We start from the raw sequence: 13,401 nt of genomic DNA, 5'->3' as shown, positions 1-13,401 counted from the left end.
ACCTAATGTGGGGATCTATACTGCCAACCTAATGTGGGGATCTATACTGCCAACCTAATGTGGGGAACTGTACTGCACCTAATGTGGGGGAACTGTACTGCACCTAATGTGGGGGAACTGTACTGCACCTATTGTGGGGGAACTGTACTGCACACCTAATGTGGGGGAAATGTACTGCACACCTAATGTTGAGAACTGTACTGCACACCTAATGTGGGGGGACTATAATGCCAACCTAATGTGGGGGAACTGTAATGCCAACCTAATGTGGGGGAACTGTAATGCCAACCTAATGTGGGGGAACTGTACTGCCAACCTAATGGGGGGGAACTGTACTGCACCTAATGGGGGGGAACTGTACTTCACCTAATGTGTGGGAGCTATACTGCACCTAATGTGGGGGAACTGTACTGCGCAGTCTTGTGCAGGGGGGCAGGGTCTTGTGCAAAGGGGGCATGGAGTGTTGTACAGAAGGGGCATGGGGTCTTGTGAAGGGGGTCATGGGGTCTTGTGTAGGATGGGCATGGGGTCTTATGCAAAGAGGGCATGGGATCTTGTGCAGGGGGGCATGAGTTGTTGTGCAAAGGGGACATGGGGTGCTGTGCAGGGAAGGCATGTTTTTTTGTTTTGTTTTTTCTTTTCTTATGCGGCCCACATAAACTTAAACCTTGTTTTTTTGGCCCATGTTAGCCTTTGATTTTGACATGCTTGATCTAGGGGTATAATGAAAGGTTTGTTTATATAGGGAAAGTATAATGAAAATAGGGGTAAAATGTCTATAATGAAGGGAGCAAAAGGAGTTTAAAAATGGAGAATTAAATTAATATGTTAGAGAAGTGTGGGAAGTCCGAAGCAGTGCTTGATGCACAACCCTGGCTTATCAGGACAAGTGTTGCACTGATAAGCTATATCTCTGCGCATTCCATTTTTAACCTCTTAAGGACCCATGACGTACCGGTACGTCATGAATTCGCTCCCATCCTATAAAGCCGGGCCACGGCGTGGCCCCGCGACATAGCGGGTCGGGCCTGGCCTCCAACAACGGCCGGGACCCGTGGCTAATGGCGCGCAGCACTGATCGCGGTGCCGCGCGCTATCAACCCTTTAGACGCGGCGTTCAAAGTTGAACGCTGCGTCTAAAGTAAAAGCAAAACCATGCCAGTTAGCTCAGGGAGCTGTTCGGGATTGCCGCGGCAAAATCTCGGCATCCCGAACAGCTTACATAACAGCCGGAGGTTCCCTACCTGCCTCCATGCTGTCCGATCGCTGAATCACTGCTCAGTGCCTGAGATCCAGGCATGAGCATTCAAGCGGCAGAATCATCGATCAGTGGTTTCTTATGAGAAACCACTGATCAATGTAAAAGATCAGGGAGTACAGTGTTATAGCTCCATATGAGAGCTTTAACATTGCAAAAAAAAAAGTGAATAAAGATCATTTAACCCCTTCCCTAATAAAAGTTTGAATCACCCCCCTTTTCCCATAAAAAATTTAAAAAAACTGTAAATAAAAATAAACATGTGGTGTATCGTTGCGTGCGGAAATGTCCGCATTATAAAAATATATCGTTAATTAAACCGCACGGTCAATGGTGTACGGGCAAAAGAATTCCAAAGTCCAAAATAGTGCATTTTTGGTCACTTTTTAAATCATGAAAAAATGAATAAGTCCTATCAAAAATAGTACCGCTAAAAACTTCAGATCACGGCGCAAAAAATGAGCCCTCATACCGCCCCATACGTAGTTATGATTTTTTCCAGAAGTACGACAAAATCAAACCTATATAAGTAGGGTATAATTTTAATCGTATGGACCTACGGAATAAAGAGAATGTGTCACGTTTACCGAAAAATGTACTGTGTAGAAACGGGAGCCCCCGTTTTGTCTCACAATGATTTTTTTTTCTGTTTCGACATACATATTTGGGTAAAATTACTGACGTCTTTACAAAGTAGAATTGGTGGCACAAAAAATAAGCCATCATATGGATTTTTAGGTGCAAAGTTGAAAGAGTTATGATTTTTTAAAGGTAAGGAGGAAAAAACGAAAATGCAATAACGGAAAACCCCCCGGGTCCTTAAGGGGTTAAATAACGGGTGCTAATGGCTGAATAATGTCCATCAAAATAACGGGCATATTCATCCGTTAAGTCCCGTTATAACATCCTTCATGTACAGCCGTTTTAACACCTCTGCCTACAGACTCCCACAGTCGGGACTACTACTACCATCATGGAACAGACTTGTTTCCATGATGGGAGTAGTAGGTCCCTGGCTGCGGGAGTCTGCCAGTGGCTGGGGAGGCTACATTAGTGTTTGTACTACGCCCATCATTAAACAGACTCTGTTCCAAGACGGAGGATGTAGTACAGGGGCTGAGGGATTGATCGCACTGGCTCTCACTTCTGAGACCCCATGCGATCAGAAGTTACTAAGCAGAGGAGCTGGTCGCATTCTGCGCTCCCCTGCAATGTATCGCGTGTTTTTACTTTAATTTTTAAATCCCCCGTGAGGAGCCCTGAATGGCCAGTACCGAGGAGCCATTCAGGGCTCTCCATTGGGTTTTTAAAATGAACATTGTGCGTGGCAGCGGGGCCATATGTATAATAAAAAGTGCTGTGTGGGGCTAGATATATAACGCTGCAGGGGGGGCAGACATATAGCCTATATATCTAGCCCCCCAGCGCATTTATAAACATATATACCCCCGCCAGCGCATTTATAAATATATACCCCCCTGCCGGCCCATTTATAAATATTTCCCCCCCCCGCTGGCGCATTTATAAATATATTCCCCCCCGCCGGCGCATTTATAATTATATTCCCCCCGCCAGCGCATTTATAAATATATACCCCCCCCGCCGGCGCATTTATAAAATCTCCATTTTTTACACTAACATGTTCTTGTAGTTTTTTAATTTTTACAAGGGGTAAAATGTGTAACCCAATTTCTCTCGAGTAAGGAAAGATAAAGTGTGAAGATAAAGTGGTCTGTGGGTGCACTAGGGGAAACAGGAGAAAATGCCCCCCAAAATTTCTAACCCCATCTCTTCTGAGTATGGAAATACCCCATGTGTGGATGTCAAGTGCACTGCGGGCTAACTAGAATGCTCAGAAGAGGAGGAGTCGCATTTGGCTTTTGGAAAGCAAATTTTGGCATGACGCATTTAGGAAGCCCCTATGGTGCCAGAACAGCAAAAAAAAAAACACATGGCATACTATTTTGGAAAGGACACCACCTGAGCCTTAACACCCCACAGGTGTTTGACAAATGTCCGCTAAAGTTGGACGTGAAAATGAAAAATTTTATATTTTTTTCACTAAAATGCTGGTGTTACCCCAAATTTTTCATTTTCACAAGGGGTAATAGGAGAAAAAGCCTCCCAAAATGTTTAACCCCATTTCTTCTCAGTATGGAATTTGGTTGGAATAGAAGTCGGGGGCCATGTGCATTTACAAAGCCTTCGTGGTGCCAGGACAGAGGACTCCCCCACATGTGACCCCATTTTTGAAACTACACCCCTCACTGAGCATTTACACCCCACTGACTGTTCCAAAAATCTGTCAGACACCTGTGGGGTGTAAATGCTCACTGTAACCCTTATTAAATTATGTGAAGGGTGTAGTTTCCAAAATGTCCTGGCACTATAGGGGCATTGTAAACACATGGGTATGAATGCACTGACAGACCATTCATGCTGGGAATTGTAGTTATGCAACAGCTGGAGGCTCATAGGTTACAAAACACTGAGAGTTTGTTACTTAACTCAGTGTTTCGCAACCAGTGTGCCTCCAGCTGTTGCAAACCTACAACTTCCAGCATGTACGGTCTATCAGTGCATGCTGGGAGTTGTACTTTGCAACACCTGGAGGCACACTGGTTGCGAAACACTGAGTTAGGTTACAAACTCAGTGTTTCGCAACCAGTGTGCCTTCAGCTGTTGCAAAACTACAACTCTCAGCATGCACTTACAGCCGAATGGCATGCTGAGACTTGTAGTTATGCAACAGCTGGAGGCACACTACTTCAACTCCCAGCATGCCCTTTGGTAGTTTGTGCATGCTGGGGGTTGTAGTTATGCAATTGCTGGAGGCACACTTTTTCATAGAAAAAAATGTGCCTCCAGCTGTTGCATAACTACAACTCCCAGCATGCACAACGGCAACCAGTGTATGGCGCAGGCTTATGACTCAAGCCCGTGCCATACCGGCCGACCCCCAGCTGATTCCTGTGATCACCGCGGCCGGCTATTAACCCTTTAGATCACCGCTGTTAAAGCAGTCAAAAGGGACATTTAACCAGTCCCTGGTGGTCCAGTGTGGTGGAACTACATTGATCTGTATGAGGAATCTAAGGATTCCTCCTTTAAGTCCCCTAAGGGGACTAATAAAGTGTAAAAAAAAAAAAAAGTTTACCCTTTCCCGCAGGATAACTTATATAAACGTCAAGTTATGCAGGTAGTTCGCACATCTTGACGTTTTTGTAAGTCATTCAGTTAACCCACCAATGCGCATCATCGCACGGGTTAACAGGCAGAAGTCCTGCTGTTACCAGCAGGAGACCACTTCTGCAAGCCCCCCAGGACCATCTGTGAATGGTCCTGGTCAGCGATCACTGTGATTGGTCCCTGTGGACTAATCACAGTGTCTCAGCTGATTGGGGCGGGGTGGGGCGTTGAAAGTTCAGATCCCTCGCTCTGCCCACCCCTAGAAGTCTTGGCAGAGTGGGGGAAGAGGACCAAGAGAGCTGCGGAGGACAATGTGGCGGGGGGACCGGGGGCAGGCAAGTGGAGGAGGCAGCGGCGGCAGCAGTGAAGATCGCTGTAAAGTGATTTTCACTGCTGCTTCTAGGAGTTTCAAAACTACAACTCCAAGCATGCCCAGACAGCCTTTGGCTGTCCGGGCATGCTGGGAGTTGTAGTTTTGCAACATCTGGAGGGCCACAGTTTGGAGACCACTACACAGTGCTCTCCAAACTGTTCTCCAGTTGTTTCAAAACTACAAATCCCAGAACGCCCTTCGGCTGTCTGGGAATGCTGGGAGTTGTAGTTTTGCAACAACTGGAGGCCCACTGGTAGGGAAACATTGTCTGTTTCGTAACTCAGTGTTTTAAGGCAACAGTTTAGTGCCACATATGGGGTATTTCCGTACTCGGGAGAAATTGCCTAACACATTTTGGGGGGCTTTTTCTCCTTTTACCCCTTATGAAAAGGAAAAGTTGGGGTCTACTCCAGCCTGTTATTGTAAAACAATAAAAAATTTTACACTAACTTGCTGGTGTTGCCCCATACTTTTTATTTTCACAAGAGGTAAAAGGAAAAAAAAAGACCCCAAAATTTGTAACGCAATTTCTCCTGAGTACGGAAATACCCCATATGTGGACGTAAAATGCTCTGCGGACACACAACAAGGCACAGGAATACATTTAAGGTGATTTTAACATGTGACCCCATTTTGAAAACTACACCCTTCACGGAACGGAACAAGCAGTATAGTGAGCCTTAACTACCCACAGGTGTTTGAAGAATTTTTGTTGATAATGAAAAATGTGTGTTTTTTCACTAAAATGCTGGTTTTATCCCAAATTTTTCATTTTCACAAAAGGTAATAGGAAAAAGCCCCCCAAAATTTGTAACACCATTTCTTCTGAGTATATAAATACCCCATATGTGGATGTAAAGTTCTCTGTGGGCAAACTACAATGCTCAGAAGAGAAGGTGCGCCATTGGCCTTATGGAGAGAGAATTTGGCTGGAATTGAAGGCCATGTGCATTTACAAAGCCCCCCATGGTGCCAGAATGGTGGAACTCCCCCACATGTGACCCCATTTTGGAAACTACATTTACACCCCACAGGTGTCTGACAGATATTTGGAACTGTGGTCCGTGAAAATGAAAAATAAAATTTTTCATTTGCACAGCCCACTGTTCCAAATGTCTGTCAAACACCAATAGGGTGTACATGCTCACTGCACCTCCTATTACATTCCATGAGGGGTGTAGTTTCCAAAGTTGGGTCACGTGGGGGGGAGTCCACTGTTCTGGTAGCACAGGCAACTTTGTTAAAGCACATGGCCCCAGACTTCCATTCCAAACAAATTCTCTCTCCAGAAGCTCCTCTTCTGAGCATTGTAGTTCACACGCAGAGCACTTTACACACACATGGGGTATTTCCCCCATAAGAAAAGGGGTTACAAGTTTTGGGGAGCATTTTATCCTATAACCTCTTGTAAAAATAGTAAATTTGGAGAGAAAAAAACTGAATTTTAGTGGGAAAAAAAAAATTATTAACACATCTGACTTTAACGAAAAGTCGTCAAACACCTGTAGGGTGTTAAGGCTCACTATACCCCTTGTTTCGGGCCTTGAGGGGGTGTAGTTTCCAAAATAGTATGCCATGTATTTTTCTTTTTTGCTGTTCTGGCACCATAGGGGCTTCCTAAATGCAACATGCCCCCCAAAAACCATTTCAGCAAAATTTGCCTTCTAAAAACCAAATGTGACTCCTTCTCTTCCGAGCATTGTAGTGTGCCAGCAGAGCACTTGACGTCCACATATGGGGTATTTCCATACTCAGAAGAAATGGGGTTACACATTTTGGGGGGCATTTTCTCCTATTACCTCTTGTAAAAATGGTAAATTTGGGGAAAAAACTGCATTTTAGTGAAAGAAAAAAAAATGTATTTACACATCCGAATTTAACTAAAAATCGTCAAACACCTGTGGGGTGTTAAGGCTCACTGTACTCCTTGTTACATGCCTTGATGGGTGTAGTTTCCAAAATAGTATGCCATGTGTGTTTTTATTTTTTTTTTTATTTTTTTTTTTGCTGTTATGGAACCATAGGGGCTTCCTAAATGCGACATGCCCCCTAAAAACCATTTCAGCAAAATTCACTCACCAAAATCCCATTTTCGCTTCTGAGCCCTCTAGTGCACCCACAGAGCACTTTACGTTCACATATGAGGTATTTCCTTACTTAAGAGAAATTGGGTTACACATTTTGGGGGGCATTTTCTCCTTTTACCCCTAGTAAAAAATTCTAAAACTGGGTCTACAAGAACATGTTAGTATAATAAATGGAGATTTTGAATTTTCTCCTTCACTTTGCTGCTATTCCTGTGAAACACCTAAAGGGTTAACACACTTACTGAATGTCATTTTAAATACTTTGAGGGGGGAGTTTTCATAATAGGGTCATTTATGGGGTATTTCTAATATGAAGACCTCCCAAATCCACTTCAAAACTGAACTGGTCCCTGAAAAATTCAGATTTTGAAAATTTTATGGAAAATTGCTGCTGAACTTTGAAGCCCTCTGATGTCTTCCAAAAGTAAAAAACAGGTCAACTTTATGATGCAAACATAAAGTAGACATATTGTATATGTGAATCAATATATAATTTATTTGGTATGTCTATTTTCCTCACAAGCAGAGCGCTTCAAAGTTATAAAAATGCTAAATGCTCAAATTGTACATGAAATGATGCAAGTATCGATGAAAATTTATGTAGAATGTCACAAAAAAACTATCTCTGAATCAAATTCATAAGTAAAAGCATCCCAGAGTTATTAATACTTAAAGTGACAGTTGTCAGATGTGCAAAAAATGCACTGGTCCTTGGGCCTTAAGGAGTTAATAAAAGTTTAAAAAAAAACACCCATTAACCCCTGCCATATTAAAAGTTTGAATCATCCCCCCACCCTCCCTTTTCCCAAATTCCATATAAAAAATATGTAAACATAATTAAAATAAACATACCGTATTTATCGGGGTATACCACGCACCGGCCTATAACAAGCACCCTCATTTTACCACGGATATTTGGGTAAAAAAAGTTTTTTACCCAAATATCCATGAAAAAATTAGGGTGCGTGTGTGCGCGTGTATACCCCGATATACCCCCAGGAAAGGCAGGGGGAGAGAGGCCGTCGCTGCCCGCTTCTCTCCCCCTGCCTTTCCTGGGGTCTAGAGCGCTGCTGTCGGCCCTTCTCACCCCCTGGTGCCGGCGCCGATAGCCAGGGAGAGAGAAGCGGCGCCGACAGCCAGGGGGAGAGAAGGGGCAGCGGCACCCATTGCCGGCGCCGCTGCCCCGTTGCCTCCCCCCATCCCCGGTGGCATAATTACCCGAGTCCGGTCCGCGCTGCTCCAGGCCTCCGTCGTGCGTCCCCAGCGTTGTTGCTATGCACGGCGCGGCGCTCTGACGTCATGCGCCGCGCCGTTCAGCGCATAGCAATGACGCCGGGGACGCACGACGGAGGCCTGGAGCAGCGCGGACCGGACTCAGGTAATTATGCCACCGGGGATGGGGGGAGGCAACGGGGCAGCGGCGCCGGCAATGGGTGCCGCTGCCCCTTCTCTCCCCCTGGCTGTCGGCGCCGCTTCTCTCTCCCTGGCTATCGGCGCCGGCACCGATAGTCAGGGGGACAGAACGGGCAGCGGCGCCGATAACCAGGGGGTGAAAAGGGCCGACAGCAGCGCTCTAGACCCCAGGAAAGGCAGGGGGAGAGAAGCGGACAGCGACGGCCTCTCTCCCCCTGCCTTTCCTGGGGGTGTATCGGCGTATAACACGCACACAGACTTTAGGCTAAAAATTTTAGCCTAAAAAGTGCGTGTTATACGCCGATAAATACGGTATGTGGTATAGCCGCATGCGCAAATGTCCGAACTATAAAAATATAACTTTTTCTCGGTCGCTCTTCATTGGGGGACACCTAACTGATGGGTATATGCTCCTGCCACTAGGAGGCTCTGACACTAGAAAGAATAAAAGTCATCTCCTCCCTGGCAGGATATACCCGCCCACTGGTTTTAGCTAGTGTCATCTAGGAGGCAAGACACCTTGGGTCCAGCACCTTGGGTCCAGGTCCCCCTATTTTCCCTGCTCGTCTTGGACTGTAGCAGCATGACGTGATGCAGGTGACTAAAAAGCTGGCTGAAGACATCTCTAGGTGAGTATGTGAAGATGGTCGGGTGAGTATGTTCCCTCCCTCCCCGCACAGGACTTAAGGGGTTAATAATTTATTTTGGCTATGGAGGGTAATTGGCCTATCTTTATTGGGGTCGGGCGCTGCAGGGGTCATTGTGTTACCAGGGATGTCAGAGGCCTTTTCCTCTGACTCCCTGGTTTTTTGGACCGTAGTCCTCCAGCCCACGGGTTCCTTCCCAGCCGGGCACCACTTTCCCTCTCCCGCCGGCAGAGAGACACGGACTCGGAGCGTAGCTCTGCCCCCGTCCTTTCTCCCTTAGAGCGTCAGAGCAGTACCAGTCTCTCTCCCGCAGCCTTCTTGTAAGGGGGGGGGGGCTAGTCATGGCTCTGCCATCTTTCCCCTCACAGGTGCTGGCGGGCATTGTTTCCGACGGGGTCTTTGTATATATCTCCCCCCTTACATTAGTATAGTGGGGTTATATGCCCCACCCCGACTGGTCGTTTTTTTGGAGGTGGGGAGTGGGCATAGCTTAGCTCCATCTTCCTCCCCCCCCCCCCCCCCAGTAGGTGGATAGCGCATTCAAAGAAATAAATGTAATTAATTAATTAATTAATAATAAAAAAAAGTAAATCTCTTTTGCTGGTCTTTAAAACCATTTAGTGGGGGTTGTCGCCCTCTTGTGGCCTATAATTGGATTGTGCCGTCTTCTTTTCCTGGCACCTTAACCAGCCTTAACCTGGGTTTTCTTTAGCTTCCGGCCTATTGAATAAGTTCAAGTGCAGTGTAGGTTCTTCTCAGTTTAATCTGATACTTTCCCTATCTGGGGACCATATTGTACATGGATTTTTCAGTACATGGGCAGATGTGGAAGCTTGCTTCCGTCGATCCATGCATTGCCCCGCTATGGTGGTATCTTCAGGTACAGTACACCAAAAAATATCTGTTGGGACCCCTTTTTTTTCCTGGAGCATATGGGGGCCCCCCTTCCTGTCTCCATCTCCCTGTATGTGCCCTGATATGACACACTGCATTGAGTCAGTGGAGATATGCCTCTGGCATTCCTGCTTTCTCCAGGTTTTTCCCTCTGTTGGAGACAAACGTGACTTGCTGTAGCAGGTCGTGCCAGGGATTTCATGATTCCTTGAAAGTATCCGGGGTTACGGTCAGGACTATTTCTCCTCTACCACCGGTCACAAGGATATGTTTGCAGTGTCCACAGGTGTTCTTGACGTGTACATACATTATTCCCTCCTCCACAGGATGCCACATCCGCGGCTGCTGTCCCAGATCCCCATGCCCAGTGCCCATGGATTGCAACTGCTCTCATTGGGCCAGACAGTAGTGTCACCTGTCACTCATCTCACACCTGCCGCATCCACGGCTTGATTTCGGTACCCCACTATCAGTGTGAGACGACCGCCGGAGGGCACTGTTGTCTACATGGACCCATACCAGTAAGCTAGACAGTGGTCTGCATGGTTTTATCTTCCGCATGTCTTTTCTCCAAGGGTCGAAGTATCTGCGGCTTAAGTTCCGGTACCCCACTACTAGTGCGAGGTGACCGCTGGAGTGCACCGTTGTCTACATGGACTCATACCAGTAAGCCAGACAGTGGTCTTCATGGTTTTCTCTGCCCCATGTCATTTCTCCAAGGGCTGAAGTATCTGCGGCTTAAGTTCCGGTACCCCACTACTAGTGCGGGGTGACCGCTGGAGTGCACCGTTGTCTACATGGACCCATACCAGTAAGCCAGACAGTGGTCTGCATAGTTTTCTCGGCCGCCTGTCGCTTCTTCAAGGGTTGAAGTGTCTATGGCTGCAGTCCCAGTACATCACTGCTAGTGCACGGTGTCCGGTTGAGTGACCTGGTGTGTCCTGTTGACCATATGCTGGGCGAAGGGGATACCGTCCACGGCCCCAAGCCTCCCTGATCTCCCAGGGTGACTAGGATTCTATTCATGGCTTCTCGGCTTCACTGCCTTTCCACAGGCATCAAGGGGCCCAGTTATTGCTATCTGACTGTGTTCCCTTATCACCAGCGTCTGGAGGGACACTCGTTACGCCAGACTGTTGTCTACACAGTGTCCTCCGCCGACGGTCTCCCATCTCTGGGCTGCTGCGTGCAACGGTCTGAGGAAAAAAAAAAGTTTCTGCAGGCAAGGGTCTGCTGTCAGTCAGCCAACCTTCGTCTGCAGGGTCTCCTACACCACTGGGTCGCCCTTAAGTGTGGCCATACTCCTGTGCCCCACTGTGGGAGGTTTCGAAGAAGGGTTTCTGTGTACTCAGGAATCCTCTGCCTGTCACCCGGACCGCTGTCTCCGTAGTTTCCGGGCTACATCTGGTCAACTGCCATACACTTCCCACTGTGTGGTCGAAGTTCTGTAACCCACTGCTTAGGTGTTGTTCCGAGTGGGTCTCCCCATGTTACTCTGTGAGCCCTCTGCAATGCACCACATACTTATTCATGGGGTTTCCTAATTTACCAGGTTCCTCTCCACATGCCTGCCACTCTCATGGCTCAAGGCTAGTAGCCCACTTTTGGTGTGTGGTTCTGTATGCAGAACCCGGTGTGACCATGGTCTCTCTGCCAGGTAGCCAGACTGTGTCTGCTGGACTTTCAAATCTGCTAGGTCTCCTCACCCATGCTTGCCTCTTCCGTGGCCGCAGTCCAGTGTCTCCTTCTAGGGAATGTTTAACATACGGGGCCCATGGGTTCATGGGACCGCTTCTGGGTCTGCATGTTTCCTGCCCCACATGCATACCTAATCTCCTGCAACACCGGCACTCTCTGTTCCCCCTTTCCAGGAGTGCCACGTTGGTCTGCTAGGGACGTGGTGGTGCTGTGGGTTTTTCCAGTCTGTCGGACTTTGGAATGTCTGCGGTTTCCTTTGTGTCTGCTGTTTGGTTCCCCTCTCCTATTGTGTGGTAACCATGTCTGTGTCCCTACGTATGCTAGGTCCTCTGCACATGTAGAGTCCGCCCTCCCTTCTGCTCGGTGTAATGTGCATCGGGCCTTCCTGTGGTCTTGTTTGGCAGGTCTGCGACGGTTGAGCATCTCTGTTCTGGCAGGGGGCCTGTTGGAGCAGCATAGTCAGTTCAGGCCACCGTCTGCCTCCAGGTATCTTCCTGTTTTCCTATGCAGAGTGGCTCAGGCGTTTGCTCTGGCCTTCGACACGTCTTGGATGGCTCAGTTGGCTACCATCTGGTCCAGTGTTTCACCTTGTGGGGGTGTTCCTCCCTGTTGGTTGCTGTGCTTTTGTTTCCTACTCACATTTGTAGCCATGTCTTGGTATCTTGCCCTGCACCTATTTCCAGGATTCCGATCCCTTCATTTCTCTGTATGTTGTCGTAGGGTTCCTGGGGAACTAAGCTTAGCAGGTTTTTTGTCCTGTTGCCTTAGGGCGGCATTTCACTGCTTCGACAGTGCATGGCACACTTGTCAATTCCCCCTCCACATGTGGTACGGGGATCAGGGGCTGCTGTGGTCGGTGCCAGGGTTTGTTTCTCTCGACCACCCCTTGTTTTTCCCCTCCGCTAGGGGAACTATTTCCTGAACGCTATCTTCTGCTTGGATGAAGCTCTCTCTCTCTCCTCCTGTTTTTTTGGTTATCTACTGCTGCTCCTGCAGCCTTGGCACTCTCCTCTGTTTGAGGAGTTTACACACTTGTGTATGGCTCATCGTCAGCCAGTCTTGCCACTGCCTGTTGCTTGGGTCCTGCCATTGCTCTCCTCATCCTTTGACACAATCTCCCTGGGATTTCTCCTTCATGGTGTCGATTGTGCGACACTGACACCACAGTCGTCTGGAGTGACCTCCCTGTGCCCTGTACCGGGGGTTTCTGCTGGGTTCACTTTTTTGTTTTTTGTTTTCCCGCTGTTCCGTCCTGACGGGATGTTGCTTTTGAGTGCTCTGGTCTCCTCGGGCCGCTAGGGTCCAATTCTGGTTAGTCTCCTTGTATTGGACACTATCCTAAACTGCTGTGGCGTGCCTTCGTTTTTCAGTTGGCCCTCCTGGTTCTGGGGGCCTTAGTGATTCCATTGTGGGCAGTCCTTCTGTACCACACTTCTGCTCTTCTTGACAACAACTCCCAGCATGTGTCATTCAGGAGTCTTCAGTCTGTGGTATAACACCAGCATGCTGCCTCTGTAGTCTCTTGGGGGTTGTAGTTCTCCACACCTCTATAGGGCATACACCAGTGTTTCCCAACCGGGGTGCCTCCAAGTGTTGCAAAACTACTACTACCAGCATGCCCGGACAGCCAAAAGCTATAGTTTTGATACAGCTGAAGACACCCTGGTTGGGAAACAATGCACTTTGTTTGTAATATACTGAATGGGCTAGGCCAGTGTTTTCCAACCAGTGTGCCTCCAGCTGTTGCAAAACTGTCAGCATGCCCAAAGTCAGTTCAGGCATGCTGGGAGTTGTAGTTTTGCAACAGCTGGAGGCACACTAGTTTGTAAACACTAGCATACA

General features: G+C 47.7%; 1 protein-coding gene and 1 non-coding gene across 3 annotated transcripts in view; both read left to right on the top strand.

Moving 5' to 3' along the window:
- Positions 1-13,401, top strand: part of TCAIM (T cell activation inhibitor, mitochondrial) — a 161,819-nt gene that overhangs the window by 68,074 nt on the left and 80,344 nt on the right. The window lies entirely within an intron of this gene.
- Positions 9,676-9,863, top strand: LOC130275233 (U2 spliceosomal RNA). The gene has a single exon (XR_008844711.1). It is a non-coding gene; the product is annotated as a U2 spliceosomal RNA (small nuclear RNA).

This window comes from Hyla sarda, chromosome 5 (genome assembly GCF_029499605.1).
Source record: "Hyla sarda isolate aHylSar1 chromosome 5, aHylSar1.hap1, whole genome shotgun sequence".
In the NCBI taxonomy this organism is placed as follows: Eukaryota; Metazoa; Chordata; class Amphibia; order Anura; family Hylidae; genus Hyla; species Hyla sarda.
Note: the sequence above shows the minus strand (reverse complement) of the source record. Positions and strands in the feature narration are given on the sequence as shown.